This window comes from Erythrolamprus reginae, chromosome 4, assembly GCF_031021105.1.
Source record: "Erythrolamprus reginae isolate rEryReg1 chromosome 4, rEryReg1.hap1, whole genome shotgun sequence".
Lineage (NCBI taxonomy): Eukaryota > Metazoa > Chordata > Lepidosauria > Squamata > Dipsadidae > Erythrolamprus > Erythrolamprus reginae.
Window position 1 is genome coordinate 91,416,559 of NC_091953.1, and position 15,184 is coordinate 91,431,742.

Sequence of the window (15,184 nt, forward strand, 5' to 3'; positions counted from 1 at the left end):
AAAGATTGCATAAAGCTCATTCTCTTTCAGAAGTTTTGGCTGAGAACCCTTGGTTTGCGCATTCCCAAAGGAAGCTGTACACAGATCTTGCCTTCCTTCCACTCCTCCCCAGTGAGTCTGCACCCTTCTCAAGTCCTGTCCCAGCTGCGGAGCTCATATATTGTTTTTGTCACTGCTGTGAGCCGCCCCGAGTCTGTGGAGAGGGGCGGCATACAAATCTAATTAATAATAATAATAATAATAATAATAATAATAATAATAATAATAATAATAATCTTCCAAAGTCTTCCTCCTCCTTCCCACCTTACCAAGTCGCGCTTTCCCCACGTTTTTTGCGTACCAGAGCTTTTAAAATCATATTTTGGCTTTGGGTGGCTCCCCTTGGCAGAGCCAACCTCCCCCCTCCTCCGGCAAGTTAAAGTTCAGGTTGGGGCATTGGAGGGATCGGCAAGAGGTGGAGGGAATATCCACTGGGCAAGTTGCGCAGGGAGAGCACGCGTGTGCTGGACAGGAATCCTCCAAAGTGACTGTTAACCGAAGCCTTGAGTTGCAGATATAGCGGAGGCTAATGGAGTGGGGAACACAGACAGCGAGGGGAACTCATCCTGGCAGCAGTGGCTCCCGGGTTGGAACAGACATTAAAAGATGTGATAAAACAAGAAGAGATGGAGGTTATAGTTATGGATGAATGATTTTAAATACAAAAGTGAATGAATGGTGCAAAAATGTATTTTGAGATGGTTTGACAATAAGAGAATAAATGAGGGTTTATTTGCAAAACAAATTGAGCTCTCCCAATTCCTAAGAGGTCAGTAAGGGCCGTGCATTTCCCCTATCATTACTGTTTCTTTATTTTTACTAGTTGAATGTATATGAAAATTGTTATTTCTAATGCTTTTTAAAAATTGTTGTCTTTTACTAGTATCAGGTATAGAATAGAATAGAATAGAATAGAATTTTATTGGCCAAGTGTGATTGGACACACAAGGAATTTGTCTTGGTGCATATGCTCTAAACGTACAGTGTCTGTAGAACATTTAATAAAACAGCCAATTAGATGATGGATTTACACTGTCTGGTTTTAGGAATGAAGCAGCCGACAATGAGCTTAAAGTCTCTTTTTGGATCTCTTGCATCACAATGCAAGGGCAAAGCAAATTGGCCAGGCTTCCCTGGCTCTTTTCTTCAGCTTTGAGGCTGGGAGAATATTATACTATCAAAGTCTGCAGTGAAAAGTTGCAGAGTGTAGGTGTGTTTTTAAAAAGGTCATTTCAGGAGAACTTCAAGGTGGTCAGGCAATTGCAGAAGAGGTGGAGTAACGACACGGACACAAGAGCTGGATTTAAAATGGGTCATTTTTATTAATTAAATTTGCATAATTTATTCATTAAATTAGCTTAAATTTAAATAAACCCTAACAAGGACCCGCAGGGTCAAACAATTACTTCCGGGGCGGAAAATGATGTCAGAAAAACTTCCGGGGCAACTTATGGGCAGAGCTCCATGCTGATCCAGGTGAAGGGCCCCGCCCTCACCTGGATCTCTGCCATGCACCTGCATGTGGGAGGTCTCGCCATCTAAACCCCTACAAGGGGATAGAAATGGGCGGGACCCAAAGACGGGTTCCCCCCAAATGGTCAGATCGAGCTAAAGGCACCATGACCTTTGGAGAGAACCTGTCAATCATCCCCAAAGATGCCCAACGGAGAACACGTAGTTGCTAAACACCACCCAGTTTTCCGCCCCTAACCTGCCACGGAGTGGGGGTCAGATCTCTATCTTGGCCTCTAACCCCCTCTAACTGCACCAGCTCGCGCAGTGACCTCTGCAGGTCCTGTAAGAAGATGGTGTTCCCCCGTTCTGACAGGTGAACACCATCAGCGCGGTAAAGCCACAGCTGATCTATGGTGATATTAGGGTGGGAAACCACTACCCCACCCAACTCTCTAACCAGCCTACCCATAGCCTTATTCACCTTTCTCCTGACCTTGTGAATGGCCCTAGGGGAAATGGCGTCCCTCCAGATGATCCTCAGGAAGATCTCAGACCAGACCACTTGCGTGGTTGGCCGAGCAGTGCGAAGAATACGCAAGTCTTCGCGGGCCTGACAAATCAGTGCCAGACCCCCCAAGCACACACAGGTCATTGCCACCGAGGTGCAAGACCAACCACCTGGGTGCGGCCACCCCGAGCTGCCCTCCCAGGAGTAGCAGGAGAAGCCCCTCCCACCGCAGGCCTCTTCTCCCCATCCAGACGATGCTGACCCATCGGCCCAAAGACAGCTGGGTCCCCACGGTGGATCTTGCTGCGGAGCGGCCAGCCCAAAAGACCATACTGTGGCCACACAGCAACGCTGTTGGTCTCGCCCTGGCGGGACTATCTAGAAGAAGGCAGAGAAAGGTTACCTAGTGTGAAATGCTGTCCTACTACCTCAGCTGGCCGTACATAACCCAAATAGGCGGGGTCAACCCCAATCTTGACTAGAGCCCTAGTCACTAAAGCCCAAAACTGGTAGCGGGTAAGCGGGGTACCATCCTGGTGTTTAAAAAGGTACCCCTGCCCCGCACCCCTAAGACTGCAGAAATTAGAAAGAGCTGCCACCGGGCACACAGACTGATTGGTGGCTGCCGTCAACTCTATTCTGACACCCCTACATAACTGGTCAGTTTTAGATTGTCTCACCAATAGGGAGACACCCCCCTCACTAAAATATAGGTCGGAAAACTGAAAGGCACAGAGAGACCTGTCGCCCTGAGAAGAGGCTAAGGCCTCACTGACTCGAAGGGCCCCAAAAAACATAACACTGGCCGCCGCTTGAAAAAGGCGGGCATCGTACAGAGAAGCGCACAGGCTGTCCCAAGCATAATTAATAAGGGACAGCTGCTGTATAGTTAATGCCTGTCTACTGTCCGATGGGGGCGCAGGAAGAGTCCGGAAAGCCACTGGCCTTAGACAGAAAGGCGAGGCCTGCCAACCTGGACCGGATAGTTCTAACTGAAAAGCCGTGCTGCCTAAGCAGCATGCAGAACTCCATAAGGTGATCTACTGGGAAGGGCCAAATGTGAGGGTAACCCCCGGCTTGCCTAAAGTCCCAAAACTCCTTACCTGAGTTCTGGTATGCCCTCAGGGTGCTTGGTGCTTCCGTCCTCCACTGTTCGTGAGCCTGCCCAGGCTCCAGAGGTGGTCAGGGGAGACTTCCGGTGACGCGTGAGCCCATGGAGCCAGCATCTGAAACCTGGACAACTGACCACGGGACAAGGCATCAGCAATCCCATTATCTAGCCCGGGAACATGCCAGGCCAGAAACAGGGCATTTAGCTACAAAGACCTGTGCACAAAATGGTGGACAATCCACATGACCCTGTCGCTCTTGGAGGACAGGGCATTCACAACGTGAACCACTGCCAAGTTGTCACACCAGAAGTGCACTGTTTTGTCTCTAAATTGCTCTCCCCACAGCTCTAAAGCTACTATCAGTGGGAAGAGCTCCAAAAAGGTCAAATCTTTGACCAAGGGAGAGGCCCTCCATTCCGGAGGCCACATGGAATGGCACCACTGGTCGCCTAAAATAACCCCGAACCCGCAGGTCCTCGCGGGCTAGATAATGGGATTGCAGCTCGGCTTCCAAAAGAAGCTCGTGCCTCCAAAAGGAATGACCATTGAAGTGGGCCAAAAAGACCCACCATACGCGCAGGTCATCCTTGACCCCAGCGCCCAGGCGGGTACGATGATGGGGCAAACATAGCCCCTTCATTGCAGGTATATACCCATCGGGAAAAAGCCCTGCTGGGAGCCACCACCTGGCAGGCAAAATTAAGAAGCCCGGTGAGTTCCTGAAGCTGGTGAAGGGTCACCTTCCGGCTATCTAACACTATGTCAAGCTTGCTCTGAATCTTGAGCAGCTTGTCCAGGGGCAATCTACAAGATTGCTCCTCCAAGTCCAATTCAATACCCAGAAAAGTAATCCTGGTGGCGGGGCCCTCAGTCTTCTCAGGGGCCAAAGGGACCCCTAAATGAGCACAAAGGGCTTCAAAGGCCGACATCAGGGCAGAACATTGCTCTGAATGCGCAGGCCCCGCCAACAGGAAGTCATCGAGGTAATGAATGACCGAACCCAGACCACCTGAGCGCCCACTCCAAGAAGGTGCTAAAGCTCTCGAACAGGGAGCAAGAAATGGAGCAGCCCATGGACAACGCTCTGTCTACAGAAAAGTCCTGGGCCATTCCCCCATCTCCACCAGTGGGGGTAAGGGCTTCTGCCTTTTAGGAGCCATCAAGATGTCAAAATGAGTAAAGCCAAATGAAAAAACCCCTTGATGGGAATTACTCAAATGGGGATTGCCTCCGCTAATTCAAGTAAGGCGAAACTGCCACTGGAAAGTAAGAAGGCTCGCCCAAAGGCCTCTAGGCCCAAAGCTAACAGCCCCCAACTAGGCCGACAAGGCCGCAGCCCCCCAGAACCAGCCTCCAAAGGCTAAAAGGAGAGAAAAAAACCCCCAGAGAGGAAAGGCCGCTGCCCAGGAAGATTCCCCCCTTGTATCCAAGGGGGGGGTCATGAAAGCTCTCCGCCCCCCCGCGACTCCAAACCGAGGCCTCCAATGAGGCTTGCAGCCTTTTAAAATGGCCGACGCCACGAGGCTGCCCGATCGATGAAGGAAACCCCAGCCACATGTTTGCTGCTTGTCGTCATCGGGGCGAAAAGGAGGCCCAAAGCCTGCCCCCAACGATGTCATCGGCAATAGCCGATGTTACCCAAAATGGCCGGGATCTCACGAAATCTCACGAGATCCCGGCTTTCCAAGATGGCGGCTGCGCCGAGGGCCGTGTCTCCCTGGCCCTGCAGCAAATCCGGGCCAGGGAGTGAAGTCACCGGCCGGGCATTCTGGCATATTTTTTAATATTATTAACAATGTTTGCTCCATTTTTTTAGAATAGTACATGTACAGCCTTAAACCTGTCTGAACCAGCAACCATGTTTATGATTAATATTTGCAGTACCTCAAGCTATGGTTATGGCTGGTCTTGATGCATGCTCCCATTTTGAAACATAGCAACTGATGATTATCTTACTTTAAGGAAATGTATTGTTTGGTGCTACAGTGGATTATGACAGAACTGATTAAACTCTTAATTTAAAGAAACTGCACTGCATTACTTGATCACCTCCTATTTATTTATCCGTCAAAGCAAACAGTGTACAAAATAGCAAAATGGCAAATGTCTATTCAAAATAAATCTGCCAGTTGTGCAACAGTTCTATTTTGGTTCAGCTTCACCACGCTTACTGGATGTCTGGAATTCAATCTGTTCCAGAGATTTGATTATAAAAACATTAGTCAATAAACCAGGCAGGATTTTCTAGCAGTATATATAAAGGAGATCAAAAAACAGACAAGGAATTAAGGCAACCAAGCAACTAATGACAAGAATACTTGGCAATATATTAGTCTTATACACTAAAAAATGTGCTGGGAAGCTGAACTAGCCAAGAACAAATGCTGGCAGGTTATTTGAGAAATCATGACTCAAGGCATTTGTATCTTCATCAACATTAGCCTTTATTATTACTGCAAGTAAAAAGTCTCCATAAAATCCCCTTTTAAAATTTTAACATCTACCACAGAAGAGCTTCGGTCTCCTAAATACTTAACTGTAGAACCAGGTGAACAAGATCTTTTTTCCTTATTTCTTAGTTACTTGCATTTTTGTTCATAAAGTCCCATGTATGCAGTAATTTTAAGGCTACCTTAAATTATCTTTGTCAATGAGTATGTGGATTGAATAAATATGAAGCAAATTGTTTGTTTATATATTTATATATAAATCTACCACCCAACTCCCGAAGGACTCCGTGCAGCTTACAACAGAATATAAAATATATTTTAAAACAGCATAAAAGATTAAGAAAAAAAACAGTTTAAAAATCGCATACATACATATCATTCAAGGCTAGACCTCTTAATGCATGATCAATAGCCCCAAGCCTGCTGGAAAAGCCAGGTCTTCAATGCTTTCCGGAAAGTCATTAGAGTGGGGTAGTTGGTTCCAGAGAGCCAGGGCAGCCACAGCGAAGGCCCGTTCCAAGGGACCCACCAGATGACACTGTTTAGCTGATGGGACCTGGAGGAGGCGAGGTCTGTGGGATCATATTGGTCACTGGGAACTATGAAATAGAAGGCAGTCTCGGAGATAACCTGGCCGTAAGCCATGTAGGGCTTTAAAGGTAATAACCAACACCTTGTATTGAGCCAAGAGACCAATAAGGAGCTAGTGCAGTTTGCAGAGGATTGGTGGAATGTGAATGCACTCCCTATATGCACAACAGCTCACACAGCTGCATTCTGGATCAATTTTAGTCTGTGAATGCTCTTCAGGGGTAGTCCCACGTAGAATGAGTTGCAATAATCCAACCGTGAGGTGATACAAGATGAATGACTGCGTGGAGAGCCTCCTAATCCAAGTAGGATCGCACCATTGGTGCATCAGAAGAACCCATGCAAAGGTCCCCCTAGCCACAACTGTTAGATGTTGGTCTAATCTTAGCTGTGGTTCTTGGAGAACACCCAAACTGTGAATCCATTTTGAGGGAGACAATTTCTCCCCACCTCTGAACCAAGGATGGACAGTTGATACAGTCTTTATGAGGCAGTACCCACAGCCACTCAGTCTTGTCTGCGTTAAGACTGAGCCTCCATCCAAATCCTCACAACTTCCAGGCACTGGCACATCCCATTAACTGCGTCACTGAACTAATGTGGTGTGGAGATATACAACTGGGTATCATCAGCATATTGCTGATACTTCACCCCAAAATATTGGATGACCTCACCCAGTGGTTTCATGTAGATATTAAATAGGAGGAGAGAGAGGACCAAGCTCTGAGGCACCCCACAAACAAGGGGTCTAGGAGTCAACCTCTATCCTCCTCCCAGAGAGATAGGAGGAAAACCACTGTAGCATGGTGGCCCCCAACTCTATCTCCCTTAGTTGTCCCAGAAGAATACCATGGTCAATGGTAATGAAAGTCGCTGAGAGGTCAAATAGCACCAAAATAGAGGAATGACCCACATCTCAGGCTCGCCAGAGATTATCAGCATGACCAAAGCAGTTTCCATGTTATAGCCAGGTCTGAAGCCAGATTGACAAGGATCCAGATAATCTGCTTCATCCAATGACCATAGGGGTTGAAGTGCCACCACTTTCTCTACAACCTTTCCCACAAAGGAAAGGTTTGTGGAGACTGGACAGAAGTTCTTTAATTCTGCTGGATCCAGAGAAGACTTCTTGAGGAGGGGGTCTAACCACCACCTCCTTTAAAGGTTGCAGGAAGGACCCCTCACTCAATGGTATATTAACTAAAGCCTAAAACTAGCCTTCTGTCACCTCCCTGCTGGCCGAAACCAGCCAGAAGGGGTACAGGTCCAACAAACAAGTGGAGGAACTCATCATTCCCACAGGATGATGAGGAACTCATCATTCTTCAGGAGTCACAAGCTCAAATTCATCCCATATAATAGGACTAAGATCTGCCCGTCATCTCAGTCAGAATTGCTCAATCGGAGTTCAGGTACATCCTAATCTGAGCGATTTTATCTGATAGAAATTGTGCAAACTCCTGAACTCTACCCTGCAAATAGTGTGGCTAGCGCAAATCAGGGGATGCAATAAGTGTGGAAAAATGTGAGCATTTTGCCACCCGTATCACCACTAAATAAGTCCTAATAAGGGTCTTTAAAGCCTTCGGTCAGACTCAGAATTATTGGCCCTCCTGTATCTCTCTAGATGACTCTTTTGACACTTCATCACCTGTACCTCCTTGATAAACCAGGGACCTTTCTTGGATCCATCACCATGGAGAGATTGCAAAGGCACAATCCGGTTCAGTGCACCCGATGCTGCCCTATTCCAGGCAGCCACCAGGGACTCAGCCAGATTGTGGACAAGAGAGTCCGGTATCATCCCAAGCTCCTTCTGAAACCCTTCAGGGTCCATTAGGCATCTGGGGCTGAATCAGTTAATTGGCTCTGCCTCCCTGTGGTGGGGAAGTAGCATCCTAAAGTCTAACCTCAGTAGAAAACGAATAGTCATCTGACCATGATTAAGGAAAAGTATCTATAACCCTTAATTCCAGATCTTCTCTCCACTACACCAAGAGGAACACCAGGTCAAGTATGTGTCTCATCCCCCCCCCAATGAGTCAGAACCTGAACTACTTGGGTCAGCTCTATAGTTGTCATGGAAGCCATGAACTCCTGCGGTATCACCAAGTGACAGCAAATTGAAATATCCCAGCACCATAAACCTGGGAACTCCACTGCCAACCCAGCTACCCCTCTAGCAGCACAGGCAGGGTTGTTGTAATGCAGTTGGGAGGCAGATACATTAATAACAAGCCTCAAGAGGAGAGACTCACAACCAACTATCTCCAGGGCAGGGATCCTATGAGAACAAAGACTTTTCTGGACAATGACTGCCACTCCACCACCCCTTCCCTGGAGTTGCGGCTGATGTAAAATCTGAAAACTATCCAAACAGATCTCTGAGGGGGGAATACCACCCTCTTGGCCCAGCCAGGTCTCAGTTATACATGCCATGTCATCCCCCTCTTCCTAGAATTAAATCCTGAATGAGGGGGGCTTTGTTAACAACAGACCTGTCATTAAGCAACAGCAGCCTGAGATCAGGGCCCTGACATCCCAAGTCACCAGGTATACGAGAGGGCCAGAACAAGAAATCACTTTGAAATAGCGAATCCTAGTTCCCTGAGAGTGGCCTACCCCTTGCTCGCCATATCTACCTCTCCCATTTACGACCATAATACTCCAGTTCTCAAACACTTAGAGAATACTTTCATGTTTTTTGTGTATTTAAGCACAATATGATGCCATATAGTAATGTATCTCTTGTCTTTAAAATGATGGTGAAGGATAATATTCCTGTGAAATACATTTTTACAGCCTTGAACTCTCAATGGAAATATCATTTACATTTCCCATCCTGATAAAATAAGGCTTCCCTCTCTTTTCATGAGATTTTATATGAAAAAGAGAGAGAACAATATAAAGCTATTCCAAAATAAATCTGACTTGCGTGCTAAGATAAAATATTCCATCTTTTGTACTATGAATCCACAGCTCTAAAAATTACTCATAGTCTTAAGATGAAAATGTTCCTGGCAACAGACAGCAGACATTTTCCATAACTTCAGATTTTAAGAAAGACATGATAGCTTCCTCAGATATTCAAAAATATCCAAGAAACTCCAAAATCAATATGATAAGAAGATGCACTGTAACTCCCAATATAAAAGGTTTTATCAATGGAGGTTCTGTTGTGTAATTATAGAAGAACACAAATGCAAATACATATATTTGGTAGACCCAAAACATAATATATTATTTGTCTTTAAAAATAACCGGCCCTAGTAAGACTTCAAAATGTCTTCTGTTCTGTGTTTTATTGTAAAATGGGATATATTATTTATAATTATTATATTGAACTGAATGTTATCCTATTATTTATTTAGTTAGATTTATAGGCCGCCTTTTCCTTGCGGACTCAGGGCGGCTAAATTATTAAATAATTTATTATAAAAATAAAGACTATCTTTTCTTTAATTGTGCAATTCTCAAGGTTTTATCCCTTATCAGGTAGTAAATACCTTAAGTTTTGGAACTATAAGATACTCGGAATTTTGTTTTAAATGGACAGCTAGAAAATTGAATTAATGAAGTACACTGCACAGTGAAACATTTCAATCTATGTAGAACATAGATTAAATTGTGGAGCTGGTTAGCATAAATGACCCCAAGAGCTGCTGAGAGGGATGGCTTTTAAAGAAAACAAGATACCGTAAACTGATAGAGAATACAGTAAAGCTAGCAATGAATACTAAGATCAGATGTTTTACTACAACTTGGGAAATACAGTGATCCCCCGGGTATCGCGATCCCGATAATTGCGAACGGGCTAAATCACGGTTTTTCAACCCGGAAGTCAAAACACCATCTGCGCATGTGCGCCCTTTTTTTCTATGGCCACGCATGCGTAGATGGCGCCGGGCAGATCAGCTGCTGGGCAGCTTCCCTGGGTCTTCCCCCTCTTGCTGGCGGGAGGGCGAGCGGCGGGCATCAGCGAGGAGTTTCCCCACTGTCCACGCAAACTCCTCGCTGCTGCCGCGCCCGCCCTTCGCCCGCCCACGCCGTTCGCTCGCGCCGCTTCCCAGCTGAGTCCTGAAGCGAATTGGCTTCAGGACTCAGCTGGGAAGTGGCGCGAGCGAGTGGCGCGAGCGAACGGCTTGTCTGCCGCCTGCCTGCCCGCGCGCCCGCCGCTCGCCCGCCCTTCGCCCGCCCACGCCGTTCGCTCGCGCCGCTTCCCAGCTGAGTCCTGAAGCGAATTGGCTTCAGGACTCAGCTGGGAAGCGGCGCGAGTGAGCGGCACGAGCGAACGGCTTGTCAGCCGCCTGCCTGCCCGCGCGCCCGCCGCTCGCCTGCCCTTCGCCTGCCCACGCCGTTCGCTCGCGCCGCTTCCCAGCTGAGTCCTGAAGCGAATTGGCTTCAGGACTCAGCTGGGAAGCGGCGCGAGCGAACGGCTTGGGCGGGCGAGCGGCAGCGAGGAGTTTGCGTGGGCGGCGGGGAAACCCCAATCTTCGGCTCCTCGCTGCTGCAGCGAAAGTAAAAACACCATCTGCGCATGCGCAGATGGTGTTTTTACTTCCGCAGCGCTACTTCGCGAAAAACCGATCATTGCGAGGGGTCCTGGAACGGAACCCTCGCAATGATCGGGGGATCACTGTAGTAGCTTCTCAGTATACAGTGCTGGTGCTTGTCTATTGTCTACTGATGTTCCATTTCTCATTGGTTATCAGTTTGGTCACCATGCTGTACCTGGTGGCTAAATAATAAGATGGATTAAATAAATCTCTTTTTTGTGTTCTTTGGAAGATGTCATATTCATAACAGTCTGGAAGAAGACTCCTAATTCAAGGCAGCATCAAATTGCCATTGGTATTGTCCTTACTGAATTCACATAATCTTCATTTGAATAAAAGCAAAAGTGTTCAAAAGAAACTCTAAATAGGACATCTCCCTATTCTGAATAATGTTCACAGTAGACTTTGATAGACATTGTTATTCTTGAATATTCTTGTTTCCTACTGGACTTCACCAAAAGATAGTCAGTGATCCAATCTCACAGATGCAAAGTATAAATTCAGAGACTGGAGCATAAACTTAAATGAATTGCTATAGTAGCAAATTTATAAGATCAGCAGACATTTGGTCTAGAGGAGCAGTGAGTCCTTGTTGATTTACTTTAATAAGCTTTGTGTTCTAATGATTAATGTGAATCTCTAGAGACTTGGGCTTAGCTGAGTCTTTGAATTCCATGGTGCTAATCTGCTTCAAAGAAGGATATTGGTAGAGAGAAATGGATTCCAATTTAATAGCAAGCCTAAGGTTATCCACAAAAATACAGCTGGTTGAAAATGTTACTTTACTTTTGAGTCTTCAAAGATTAGCTGTTACCACAAATGCATACTATTCTATTCACAATTAAATACATCTGGTCAGGAAAAGTATTAAGAATTTCTTCTCACATAGGAAATAGTACTATGCTTTCCTATTGTAGTAATAACAGCTGGTCTCAAGGGCTCAAAAACTGCTTGTCCTAAATGCTAACCAGATGCAGTGATATCAACTCCAGAAAACATACTGAAGAAGTACAGTGAACCCTCGAGTTTCGCGTCCTCAAGGATCGCGAAAGGGCTATTTCGCTAGTTTTCAACCCGGAAGTAAACTCCACCATCTGCGCATGCGTGCCCTTCCACGCATGCGTAGATGGTGGAGTTTCCCCGCCGGGCAGAGGCTTCCCTGGGTCTTCCCCCTCTTGCCCCGGTAAGACCCCAGCGGCGGTGGGCTGGAGCGCGAGCTTGGGGCAGCCTAGCTCCGCTTCCCAGCTGGGAAGCGGAGCCGGCAACAGCGTGGGCGGGCGGGTGGCGGGCGCGAGCTTGGGGCAGCCTAGCTCCGCTTCCCAGCTGGGAAGCAGATCTAGGGAGTCCCCACCGCGCGCGCGTTGCTGGGGAAAGCGCGCGCGCGTGGGGACATCCCAGCTTCGCTCCCCAGCTGGGAAGCGGATCTAGGGAGTCCCCACCGCGCGCGCGTTGCTGGGGAAAGCGCGCGCGCGTGGGGACATCCCAGCTTCGCTCCCCAGCTGGGAATCGGATCTAGGGAGTCCCCACCGCGCGCGCGTTGCTGGGGAAAGCGCGCGCGCTTGGGGACATCTCAGCTTCGCTCCCCAGCTGGGAAGCGGATCTAGGGAGTCCCCACCGCGCGCGCGTTGCTGGGGAAAGCGCGCGCGCTTGGGGACATCCCAGCTTCGCTCCCCAGCTGGGAAGCGGATCTAGGGAGTCCCCACCGCGCGCGCACCCCAGGCGCGAGCAACGGGGCGGGCGAAGGGCAGGCGGCAGTGGAAGCAAAAACACCATCTGCGCACGCGCAGATGGTGTTTTTACTTCCGCACCGCTACTTCGCTAAAAATCGATCATCGCGTGGGGTCCTGGAACGGAACCCTCGCGATGATCGAGGGTTCACTGTATTGTCAAAATGCTTAAGATTGGACTTTAGGTAATGTAATATACAGTGGTACCTCGGTTCTCGAACACTTTGGTTTTCGTACATTTCGGATACCGAACAAAATTTTCTGCAAAAATTTGCTTCAGTATCCGAATAAAAATTTGGATACTGAACAGAAAATTTTGTTTACTATCTGAAATGTAAGAGGGGACGAGGTGAGAGGGAATGGGTGCCGGAATCCCGACACGCCCCTCCTGGACGCCCTCTTAACAGCCTCCCAGTCTCTACCTTGTAACTGCTCCAAGCTGCAGGAAGGGTAGGGCTGGCTGCTATACTGGTAGCTTCAGGGGGCTCCTTTCCTCAGTGGTTCAGTTGATTACCTCCAGGCAGCTGCCTCAACCTTTTCTTTCCTGGCTCCGGCGGCTCCGGCGGCTTCCCTTCGAGGAGCAGCAGCAGCGTCAGGAACATCACGTGTTGAAGGGAAACCGCTGGAGCCGCTGCTGGGAAAGAAAAGGTTGAGGCAGCTGCCTGGAGGTAATCAACTGCTGAGGAAAGGAGCCCCCTGAAGCTTCCAGTATTGCAGCCAGCCCTACCCTTCCTGCAGCTTGGAGCAGTTACAAGGTAGAGACTGGGTAGCTCGAGGAGCAGCAGCAGCGCCGGGAACATTGCGCGGTTCAGTTGGTTGCCTCCAAGCAGCTGCACGGACTTTTTCTTTCATGGCGGTGGCGGCGGCGGCAGCGGCTTCCCTTCATCACGTGATGTTCCCGGCCGCCAGGAAAGAAAAAATTGGTGCAGCTGCTTGGAGGCAACCAACTGAACCACTGAGGAAAGTAGCCCCCCAAAGCTGCTGGTATTGCAACCAGCCCTACCCCTCCTGCAGCTTGGAGCAGTTACAAGGTAGAGACTGGGAGGCTGTTAAGGGGGCGGCCAGGAGGGGCGTGTCAGGATTCCAACTCCCCTTCCCTCTCACCCCGTCCCCTCAGATCTTTATCCCATAGGAAATAGAGGAAATACTGTAGATTTAATTGGTTACCAGCAAGTCAATGGGCTGGGAACCAATTAAATCCATTTCCATTATTTCCTATGGGATAAATTAATTCGGTTCTCGACCAAATTGGTTCTCAACCACACTGCTGGAACGGATTGTGGTCGAGAACCGAGGTACCACTGTATATGCAATATGTATTTAAAATGTTGGAATAAAAATGGAGACTGGTGTGAGATTAATCTCAATCTGAGGAAGTGATAAGATCACATCTAATTGAATTACAAATATGTGGAAAATTGTTGGACAATGATTTTATACAAAGACGGAACAATTTATAAGAAATTTTGATATTTATTTATTTAGTTAGTTAGTTAGTTAGTTAGTTAGTTAATTAGTTAATTAGTTATAGGATAGTAGTTTGTATAAACATAACAGTGACAGTAGGCACAATATTGTGCTTATGCACGCCCTTTACAGACCTCTTAGAAACAGGGAGAAGTCAACTGTAGACAATCTAAGGTTAAAGGTTTGGGGTTTGGGGAAGAAATCACAGAGTCAGGTAGTGCATTCCAGGCACTGATCATTTTATTGCTGAAGTCGTACTTTTGGCAGTGGAGTTTAGAGCAGTTTACATTTAGTTTGAATCTATTACATGCTCGTGTATTGCTATGGTTGAGGGTGAAGTAGTGAAGTAGTCATTAACAGGAAGGACATTTTGGTATATGATTTTATGAACTACATTTGGATCAGAACGGAGGCGACATAGTTGTAAATTGTCTAATTGCAGTATTTCAAGACTGCTGGAATAAGGTATTTATTCTATATATAAGATATAAATGGAGGAGTGAAGATAAATCCTTCTGTTCATCAAATAGCCCTACCATTACACACTGAATTCAATGTTATTTTTTCTCCATCAAACATCATTTGTATCAGACATAGAGGACATGTACAGATGATGCTACAGAATCAATTGATAACTTCATGCAGTTTCAGTCTGTTCTTTAACCTATAAATATTTATTGTATGAAAATAATTTAATAAATAGAAATTTAAATAAGAATAGTAGCATATGAATAATAATTTTAAAAAACCTCCTCAGTCCCATCAAACCTTGTGGATCAATATTGGAAAAAAATGAGAAAAGAATTATCTACACCTGTGATGCTAATTGTAATCTATTTCATATGCAGATATGATTAGGATTACTATAGCTGCTAGTATAGCTATATGGGTGTGTAAATACACACCCATATAAGTTTAATTAAAAGAATTTACAGTGCAAAAGACACATGTAAGTAATTTAGATTGCTGTTGTAACAGTCTTATACTTTCTAATTGAGTACTGGTTGAAGGGAGGAAATGCAACACTTTTCTTATAAACATTGGCAATCTGCTCCAATTCCTCCACATTGAGAGGAATGAGTAGTCACATATATATGAGTCTGAAATGCTTGAGCTCACTTTGGCAAAGCAAGCCTCATATACACATGTACAGAGCTTTGTCTTCTACTGAATCCGGGCATAGCACATTAAACTGGAATAGTCCAAATTCATTCATTCATTAATATCCCTTTATATGCATTTCCCCTATTCAGGGAAGGGTATAAGCAACTATCTTAGA